Source organism: Galleria mellonella, unplaced genomic scaffold, assembly GCF_026898425.1.
Source record: "Galleria mellonella isolate WM207_F2 unplaced genomic scaffold, CSIRO_AGI_GalMel_v1 utg93, whole genome shotgun sequence".
Lineage (NCBI taxonomy): Eukaryota > Metazoa > Arthropoda > Insecta > Lepidoptera > Pyralidae > Galleria > Galleria mellonella.
Window position 1 is genome coordinate 4,478,419 of NW_026442176.1, and position 11,105 is coordinate 4,489,523.

General features: G+C 35.3%; 1 non-coding gene across 1 annotated transcript; it reads right to left on the reverse strand.

The window, feature by feature from the left end:
• Window positions 1–323: 323 nt before the first annotated feature.
• Window positions 324–396, reverse strand: Trnar-ucg (transfer RNA arginine (anticodon UCG)). The gene has a single exon. It is a non-coding gene; the product is annotated as a tRNA-Arg (tRNA).
• Between the last annotated feature and the right edge of the window lie 10,709 nt (window positions 397–11,105).

The following is an 11,105-nucleotide window of genomic DNA, read 5'->3' on the forward strand; positions in this document are numbered from 1 at the left end:
TTACCAAATATGAAAATGCCCGAGTATAATCAAGAATTTGGTAGATGTCACATGTTTTTCTAAAGTATAATTGTAATTATTATTTCAAAAAATAAATGAAATTAAAAAAACATATCGATTTTAGTTTTTTAACTAAAGTTTGTAAATCATAAATGTAATTTGTATGTAAAATTCGCAATCATTAAAAAAAATTGTGAATAATTGTCGATCATCTTTATCAATCTTATAACATTTAATTTAAAAGAAATTTTGATGCTGAGAGTAATATCATAAAAAAAAGTAGCAAAGAATCACAATTACTAACAATTACAAAAATAACTGGACGACCGTGGCAGGACTCGAACCTGCAATCTTCGGATCCGAAGTCCGACGCCTTATCCATTAGGCCACACGGTCCTTAAATAAGTATCGTGAAATTACGTAACATATTCACATTTTCATCGATCGCTTCTATTTCCTATACTTATAATAAATCTGTAGAGGTCAATTCTGTACATGAAATATATTTCCAATATAACTATCAGCGGGTGATTAGTGATCAATACTGATGCCAAAACTGCAATCAGTAAAATTTTTGTCTGTCTGTCTGTATGTTCGTTATAGAAACAAAAACTACTCGACGGATTTTAACGAAACTTGGTACAATTATTCTTCATACTCCTGGGCAGGTTATAGTATACTTTTCATCACGTTACGATCAATAGGAGCAGAGCAGTGAAGGGAAATGTTGGGAAAACGGGAGAAGTTACTCCATTTTTGTAAAAGTGTCCACCCATGCGACGCCGGGACAGACCGCTAGTTCTATAATAATTTTCAATATGTATACGTAATTAAATTCAATAATTGGTTTATTTATTAACCCGCTATTTCGTGCACATAGATTTTAAAAGTAGGAAAATAATGAAAATTCACTCCTTCCAGATGACATATAAAAAAAATACATACACTAGTTCTTAAGTTAGGCTTTCAGAAACATAACTATAAAAATCACATCCAATTTGATGCAATCAAAACATACACAAACAGACGGATAGACAAACAACATATCTAAATATAACTGTTGTGGCATCTACATACTAGTATTTTTTTTTAATGGGTGATAATGGTATGGTAACCCCGCCTGCGCTAACGGGATACGCTGACGGAGCACCAGTGAAGGGTGATAGATGAGAATGAAAACAGGCCAGTTAGCCCATCATGATGAATTCATCAGGAATTAACCACGATAGTTTCCAGGGAGAACCGCGAGGAGGTGGACCTGGTTGGGTATATTGCTAGCAATGGGATTCTCAGTCTCCATTACTAACAATCCCTTTCCCCCCTCAGTTGAGAGTTCTTCTCAGCAGATAACAACATTTACCTTTAATTTTTCTATGTATATATTATTATCTACTAGGAAACTCTTAAACGAAAAGAGGGAAGTGATAATGGCTGTATATTCCTTTTTAAAAGGCCAGCAGCACACCTGCAATGCCGCTGGTGATGTGGGTGATCATGGGCGGCGGTAGTCACTTACCATCAGGTGAGCCGCATGCTCGTTTGCCCCTGTGTTGTAAAGGGAAAACGTATTTTTTTTTTCTGTATTATAAATAATGACACAGCGTTATCTGAATAATATATTAAAATTGTAACTGTAAATTGGGAATATTGAAATAAAATAATACTATGAGAGGACTTAATAAGAACAATAGTAAACATAAAAAAAAATATTTTTAGAAATTTCATCACTCTGACTCTCTGTATGTTTGTTCCGGTATCACGCAAAAACTATTCTACCAAATTAAATGTAATTTTCACAGTTGTATTCCTGAATTTATTCAAAGCCTTGATATGCCATCTAGAAGTCATCTCTTTCATTTTTAAAATCCACGCATAAGTACGAAGTAGAGGGCAGAAGATGTGTAAAAAAGTAGAAACAGTGTAATGTTTTCGATAAAATTTTCCTAGATGGGGTTAGTATCAAATAAACAGTATTAATTTCAAATACTACACAAACAAAGTCGCGATCAGAGCTAGTAAAAATTATTAATTTTAAAAAAAAATAATCCTTATCTACTCTATGCAAACACGGGGTACCTACATATACGTATCTAAAAAAAGATATTTATATAAATAAAATGGAATATAACATATAAAGAAATATAAAATACACATATAAAAAAAAATCCTATCATAATATTTAATACAAAACATTTATATTATGTATAGTTCATTAATTATATAACTTCAAAATGTTACAAAAATGAGTATATTAAATAATAGTCTGCTATTGTAATCGAATGTTTTAACTGTATATAGCGCCATCTAGTACAGTAAGTGTACACTATCTGTGCTAAAGTGTGTACTGACCTACTTTCTACTCTTGTACTTAAATCTTTTCAGATGTATTTCTAGATGGCGCTATTAACATTCTTTAGATTACATTAGATATCGTTAGATGTCAGTACAATGACATCAACTTGTACAAACTTCGCAAAATATCCAGAATACACGGCTTCTATACTATATGTATTTAATTTTTATAATTAGTAAAAAAAATTATAAAAACTTTTTTTTTTATTTATGTTCCATATTTGAATGGAAATGGGATATAAACTATTCAGTGTTATTTAAATTGTCTGTGATGATAGATAAAAATGAATTAATTCACTTGAATATAATAAATTTATCAGAAAAATTTGTACCTATAGAAACTTGCCAAAGAAAAATGGTTTTAAAACTCGTGACTGGTAATGGGATATTGTCTAATGGATAATTAAGATAAGTATGTACCTATCTAGGTATTTAGGCAACCTATCTATGATTTCATAACCTCGAAATTCGGAAAGTATGAAAAAATAAAAATTCAATCCAAAAATTTAATTAGTAAATATAAGTCCTTATTTTTAACAAAATTAGTACGAAACGAATATAAGGAATTGGTATAATTCTTTAGATAAATAAATAGATTTCGCGGAAAAATGTCGCCGACTTCATTCGTGGTAAAACCATTTTATTTTGATTTAGTAACCAAATATTAAATTTAATGGGATTTTTATGGGATCAATGTAAAATTAGGTATACCTATCCTTTTAAATAAAAAATAATGTTCCATATTGGTTTATAAATAACACAGTTCTGAGCAAAAAACAACCGAATTGAGAAACTCCACCTTTTGGAGTATAGACTATCAGGTCGACCTCTACGCGGCCCCTCCTGGAAACTATCGTATTCAATTCTCATTGAATTCATCACCTATCATCTCTCATTGGTGCTTCACCGTCGTATATTAATAGGACAGACGGAGTTACTATTCCATTTGGGGGTAGAGGGACTGTTTTTTTTAATAGGTGATAATGTAACGGTAACCCCGCCTGCGCTATCGGTATACACTGGCGAGAAACCAGTGAGAGATAATAGATGTGGATGACAGCAGGTCATTTAACCCATCATGATGAATTCGACAAGAATTAACCATGATGGTTTCCAAGGGCAACCGCGTGGAGGTCGACTTGATACTGTATATTGCTATATAATTTATAATAAAGCTGTTAGAACTAGTCTAGAGGTACTGTTAGTAATGGGGACTTTAATCCCAATTGCTAACAACTAACTCCCATGAAACCTTCTTGATTAATTGTTATTGAATCGGTTAAAATGGGCTCACTGACCTGAGAGCCTACCATGAAATGTTTTCTGAAATTTCGGAGCCAAACGAAACACAAATTTGACGTTAAAATTACATAATACATGCCGTTTGAAAATATTAAAAATGTTAAAATATTGTTCCTTTAGACTTACGATAGAATGTATGAAGAACGAAACGTTAAACTCCATTTATTGGTCCGATTTTGGTATAAACAAAAACACGAAATAGAGTCCGAAATTTCGGAATTTCATTTCATGGTAGACCCGCTTGTTTCGTCCTCGGCTATTATATCCCACTAGTGTCTTGCCAGCGTAAACCAATATTGCAGGCGGGGTTACCATTCATTTTCACCCGTTAATAAATGAAAATAACGCGGAAAAAAATAGAATTAATATACTACTAATTAATAGATTCCTAATTCAGACTTCTATTTTTATATTTTCCACATTTTTTTGTATATTACTTTACAGTACGTACGTCAATAAGGCAATTTTATGGTCTAAACTTGACTCAACTTGACAGCACTTCAGTTCACATGAGGCCACAATCATTAGGCGCCCTCTAGCGACTTGGCACCAGCGGTCGTCTTGAGTACCAATTTGTCGTTCCCGGGAAACACTCACGCGAATGTGTTTGCCCCTTGCGCCCTCGGCCTTCGTTCGCGACATGCCAATTTTGCCATTTTCAAGTGTACCTACCCATTTAGTGTAGCCCGATATGTAAGTAGGTAGGTGCCTTGTTACTTACTAGGTATAGGTAATATTTTTTTTATACAACTTAGAATGCAAACAAGCTGACGGCCCACCTGATGGAAAGTGGTAACCGTCGCCTATAGACATGAGCAGTACCATGGACATAACAGAGTATACTGTTTCACCCATGATACACCCCATGCGTTGCCATTCCTGAGGACTCAGATGTTATTCCTCTGTACCCAGTAAATTCACGCCTCAATGTAATATTGGTGCGATAAAATAAAATAAATAAATACAAGTATCTTTTATTTGAATACCATCCTACCTAACTAATCATCAATGGGGGGGGGGGTATGTTAGTAGTGCATAATACTAATCGTATTACTAGCAATATACTCGATCTGGACGATGGATCTGGATATAAATCCATCTATATATTGGGTTTCATCTGGACATTGATGATGGAAAAAAGGTCATCGCCCATTTCGATATCACTCATATTGATCTTTTTTTTAATGGGGTTAAATAGCCCCATTACTAGCAATACACCCTGTCACGTCGACCTCCACGCATGGTTCCCCCTGGAAACCATCGTGGCTAATTCTAGTTGAATTCGTCAGGATGGGCTAACTGGCCTGCTTTCATCCTCATTAGTCATCTATCACTGGTGCCCCGCCATTGTGTACCGATAGCGCAGTCGGGGTTACCATACCATTATCACCCATTAAAAAAAAACCCTCACTGGTGCCCCGCCAGTGTATACCGATAGCCCAGGCGGGGTTACCATACCATTATCATCCATTAAAAAAAAACTTACCATCAACAATCGGTTAAAATTTTCTTTAATATAGTTACGGTGGAATCTTGAAGGTAGTTGATAGGGTGCATTATAGAGTAGCCACTATACTGTGGGTTGGTTTTCTTGCTACATAAAAATATTGATTAATTACTTATTTCCACAGTCACGTTGCGCCCACTTAACGATGCATTTTGTAATACGAAACGGATATATTATCGTTCGATCGAAAAAGAACGTTAAAAATGTACCATGTAAAAGTTTAAAATCGAACAGCCGACGATGCACCGAGAACACTATTTATAGAGAGCTGTCAATTTAATACGGATCAAAGTCCTGCCGATCGATTAAGGCTACCATCTGCTTATAATTCTCATGTGATGCACAATCATCGAAAAGATATTCAACTTTAACGCACGCAGTTAAGTCTCAAATTACACGGTGACGTCTCAGAGTTAAGTGGGTAGCGCGAAGATAACATCGTGGAATGTGTTGTTTTTTTCCATATTTCAAACGGCGGGTGGTCAACACGTACTAGTTAGCGGGACAGCGCGGCGTCTCGGCCAATCGGCGTCGTGTTATTGGGATGAAACAATGCCGCCTTTGTTATGGGCGGAGCTTGTATTGTTCGGGACAATGGGAAGACGGCCGCTCCCTTTGTATTCTTTGTTGGGGTTTTGTTCGCCTATTGTTGTGCGGGGGAGGGCATAGAAACTCTATATATGTGGAGGTGTGGCTGAACCGCTGAAAGTTACATAAACTGCAACGTTTTTGATTGGCATTACTTGATGGATTTATATCGCTCTTGTTCTCTAATTATTTGATATTTATAGAAATGAGCATTCGGTTTGATGCAACAATTCTTATTGCATCTTCGGAATTATATAACGTATTATTTTATCTTATATAGGAAGTCTTATAAAGGTGCTAAAAGGTACCAGTTATTTTCACATTTATAATATTAATATGGATACCCAAATAATCATTCCTGTTTAGATTATATAGACAGAGCATCGAGCCTCAAAAACGGGTCAACATTTTTGTCCATTAATTGTCAAATTAGCTGACTCGTTTTTTTTATTATTATTGTATACTTAAGTATAAAATGTATATTGTCATATTATTTAATAAATAAAATTTGTGTTTACGCATTAAAAAGATGCAGAAATTATAAGACAAAATAATAAATATAGAAGTTATAAAGGAATCACTCATAATTATTTATCACGCAAAATTGTATGAAAAAGTTGAGCCGTTTTTCTCGAAACATTTCTATGGAGACACTCTATCTATATAATGTAAGATATAAAGTAAATACATACAAGTAAATACATCTAGTAAATATGTTCCATGTAGGTATAAAAATCCTCTGCATAGTTGACTGTTTTATTTGTATTATTGTCGCCAAGCAGTTGTGCTTGCATATCGGTTTGAAGAGTGGGACATGATAATAAAATACAGGGTGCAGAGACATAACAGTTTAGTCCTCAGGAATGGCAACGCATAAAAGGTATTATTGGCAACATACTATTACTCTGTTATATCCATAGTACTGTTCATGTCTATAGTACCAAATTCCATCAGGTAGGCCGTAGGCTTTTTTGCCATTCTAAGTTGCATAAAAAAATATTATAAATTTTAAGTGTTTTTTTTTTTTTGTTACCGTGAAGCAGTTGTGTTTGCATGGCTGTGTTTCGGTTTAAAGGGTGGGATATGACGTGAATTTACAGGGTAGGTACAGAGGAATAACACTTGAGTCCTCAGGAATGGCTACGCATGGGGGGTATCATGGGCGAAACAGTAAACTCTGTTATGTCCATGTTACTGCTCATGTCTATAGGCGACGGTTACCGCTTTCCATCAAATGGGCCGTCAGATTGTTTGCCATTCTAAGTTGTATAAAAAAAAAAGAACCTTAACCAGTCATTATGAAATTTGATATAAACACAAATGGGATGAAGAAGACTATAGGCGACTTCTTATCCCTATTCGCAAACATATTCCGGTCACGCGAAGTCGCGGGTAAAAGTTAGTAGATAATATATTAAATAATAACAAAATAGGAGATTGTGATAGTGTTTTAAAGATGACAATAACCGGTCGGATTGGAGGAGTATGCACTGTGCGGCAGGGCGTCCCGCGGCCCAGACAATGATATCGATCGACGCGCCAGCCCCGGAGCGCTGTATTTGGGGCAAAGTGGGAAATGTGTGCGCGACACACTATATATAAATATGTATATATACCTATATATAGTTTAATGAAATATTTATCTATTTTTAATATTTATTTATTTAAGTTATTGTACACAAAAATTCTATTATTAAATATAATTTATTTTATATAACAGACGAGCTTAACTCTGCAAGAGTTCTCTCAAAGCCCTGAATGAGAAGGAGCATTAATTACCACCAATATCAAAGTTATAACTTTAGGATAGAATAGAAAATATTTATTGTCAGAAATGGTAGCGGAATTAAACAAAATATTTTCGAATCAAATAACCAATGATACGGATTACCTCGAAATAACACATAGTTTCGAAAGATATTTTGCATTTTAATAGTGTAAACTAATTTTTTTTATACCACTTAGAATGGCAAACAAACGGCCCACCTGATGGAAAGTGGTAACCGTCGCCTATAGACTTAAGCAGTACCATGGACATAACAGAGTATACTGTTTCACCCATGATACCCCCCATGCGTTGCCATTCCTGAGGACTCGGGTGTTATTCCTCTGTACCCAGTAAATTCACGCCATATCCCACCATTTCAAATCGAAACACAGCCATGCAAACACAACTGCTTCACGGTAGAAACACGAATGGGACAGAGGTACCCAAGCAATCGAATTTTGTACAGTCTCCCTTTGGTAATTTAATAATAATAATAAACTCTTTATTGCGCACAGTAGAGATGTATACAAGGAGTATTTATACAGAATGTGCATATACAAAAGGCGGACTTATTGCTAAAAGCAATCTCTTACTGAGTTACTAAACTTAACTTTAAACTAAACTTAAAAAACTTAATAAACTAAACTTGAAATAAGTAAGTTGGATATATTGATTTATTCAATTTTCTCACTATATATAGTATATTGTACCTACTATTTGTTTCTTTTGTCGCCTCTTAGAATATTCTGAGAAGTTATTATATGTTCGGGGAAGGGATTGTTAGTAATGCGAACTAACAGTCCCATTGCTAGCTATTGCTGGCATTACCCTGTCAGATCGACTTGCACGTGGTACCAAATGCAAACCATCGTGCTGAATTCCTGGTGCATTCATCACGATGGTTAACTGAGCTGTCCTTTCATTCTCACTCATCATGTCTCAATGATGCCTTACCAGTGTATACTGGTAACGTAGGCGGGGTTATTATTTCATTATCATCCATTTAGAAACCTACATTTGTACCAAATTTCATTCAAATTCATTCCGCTGTTAAAACGTAAATAACTAACAAACCTACAAATTTTCCATTTATAATATTATTTAAATTCGAAACTATACTAACAATATCTATGTTAGGGGGGAAAGGGATTGTTAGTAATGGAGACTAAGAATCCCATTGCTAGCAATATACCCAACCAGGTCGACCACCTCGCGGTTCCCCCTGGAAACTATCATGATTAATTCCAAATGAATTCATCATGATGGGCTAGCTGGCCTGTTTTCATTCTCATCGATCATCCTTCACTGGTACCCCGCCAGCGTATCCGGTTAGCGCAGGCGGGGTTACCATTCCATTTTCATCCAATAAAAAAAATATATATCTATGTTACGTATGTATAATATCTACGTAAGCAAGATTAAATACGATTCAATAACTATGAAATAGTTTATTAAAATACATATACCCCGGTCTATGGGGTGAACAGCGGTGTGTAGGGAGTGTGGGGCGGTATTTACTAGTGCCTACATTGTGCCTACACAGAATGGACTAATGCGTTCACAATACTCATTGTACCTATGAATACCTTTAAATTTTGGATTTTATCGATTCTCACAGTGGAATATTTTGATGTTTATTTTTAATTTTTTTAAGGAACGAAAATGAAAATGTAATTTCACCTGTGCTATTATAATAGTGTATTGGTGGTGGTAACAGTGGGTGATGATAAGTGATAGGGAGTTCACTCCCATACTTTAGAGCTTAGATGGTCGCGTACAGCGCGGTTTCACAGATGTTTTCTCCCACGAGTGCTCAGGTTATGTAATGAGCTCTCTGTCGGGGAAAGGGATTGTTAGTACTGTGGACTACCAGTCCTATTGATAGCAATATACCCTGTCAGGTCGACCTCCACGTGGTCCCCCCTGGAAACTATCGTGCTGAATTGCATGTGTATTCATCACGATGGGCTAACTGACCTGCCTTTTCACCCTCACCTGTCATCCCTCACTGGTGCTCCGGCTTAAAATACATGTACAAAACATGTATAAAAGAAGTAACAATTCTTCCCTTCATACGTGTGCCACAGTAATACAAAATGGTCACAACGTAGTTTGTTGTTTTGTCTTCAAAAGGGCAAAACACTGATATTGTGTTGTGGCCAAAAGCCAACCACAAATTCCTTAATAAAAATTAAAAATAAAAAGAAATATGGATTAAAAAAAAAGAATTATGAATAAAATACATTGTGTGTGTGTCCAATGCATTCAGTCTTAGATTATATAGATAGAGCATTGAGCCTAAAAACGGGTCAACTTTTTATCAGCTAATTATCAAATTAGCTGACTCGTTTTTCTTTTTATTAATGTTCTATATATATATACTTACACACTCAATGTATCTTGACGTATCTTTATTTAATTATTTAATAAATAAAATGAGTTTTTGCGCATAAAAAAGTACAGAATTTATAAGACAAAATAATTATATGTAAAAGTTATAATGGAATCACTCATAACTATTTATCACGTTATCAAAATTGTATGAAAAAATCAACGACCTGCTCTTTCTCGAAGTATTTGTATGGAAACACTGCATCTGTATCATTTAAGCATTCACTATTAATTATTATTATTTGATTAATTGGCTGAGCTTTACAGTCATCCAATACGCTAAAAAAATAAGTTTTCTCTGTACATTATAAAATTTGCAATATATTACGTCATGAATGGACGAGACATATGATATTCAGCATATTTTCCTTATTTCAGTAACTCTTTTGTGTCCACCCCATTTCCCATTGAGGGACTTAGCGACTGTGAGAGGTCAAATCCCAGATTAGTCAAGTGACCGTCTGCGGAAGGCGTTCAATAAAATCGAATATAATAGATAAATGTAATGATAGACTTGCACCTTACAATATAATACAATATATCCTTAAACCTTAAATAAATAATTAAGATTCATCATCATCACCATCATCATCATCATCGTATCAACCCTTAACTGTACACTCCTTTTTTTATGCAACTTACAAGGGCAAACTGACGGCCCACCTATTGGAAAGTGGTAACCGTCGCCTATAGACATGAGTAGTACTATGGACATAACAGAATATACTGTTTCACCCATGATCCCCCCTCATGCATTGCCATTCCTGAGGACTCAGGTGTTATTCCTCTGTACCCTGTAAATTCACTGCCATATCCCACCCTTCAAACCGAAACACAGCCATGCAAACACAAATGCTTCACGGTAGAAACACGAATGGGACAGAGGTGTCCAAGCAAACGACTTTTGTAAAGGATATGGCAGTGAATTTACAGGGTACAGAGGAATAACACCTGCGTCCTCAGGAATGACAACGTATGGGGGGTATCATGGGCAAAACAATATACTCTGTTATGTCCATAGTACTGTACATGTCTATAGGCGACGGTTACCACTTTCCATTAGATGGGCCGTCAGCTTGTTTGCCAATCTAAAGAGTATAAAAAAAATACAGATTATGAAGATTAACAATATGTACACAAACAAAATATACCGTGTAGACTCCAGCATAGAACAGGCCACCCCTTCCTTTCTCATGG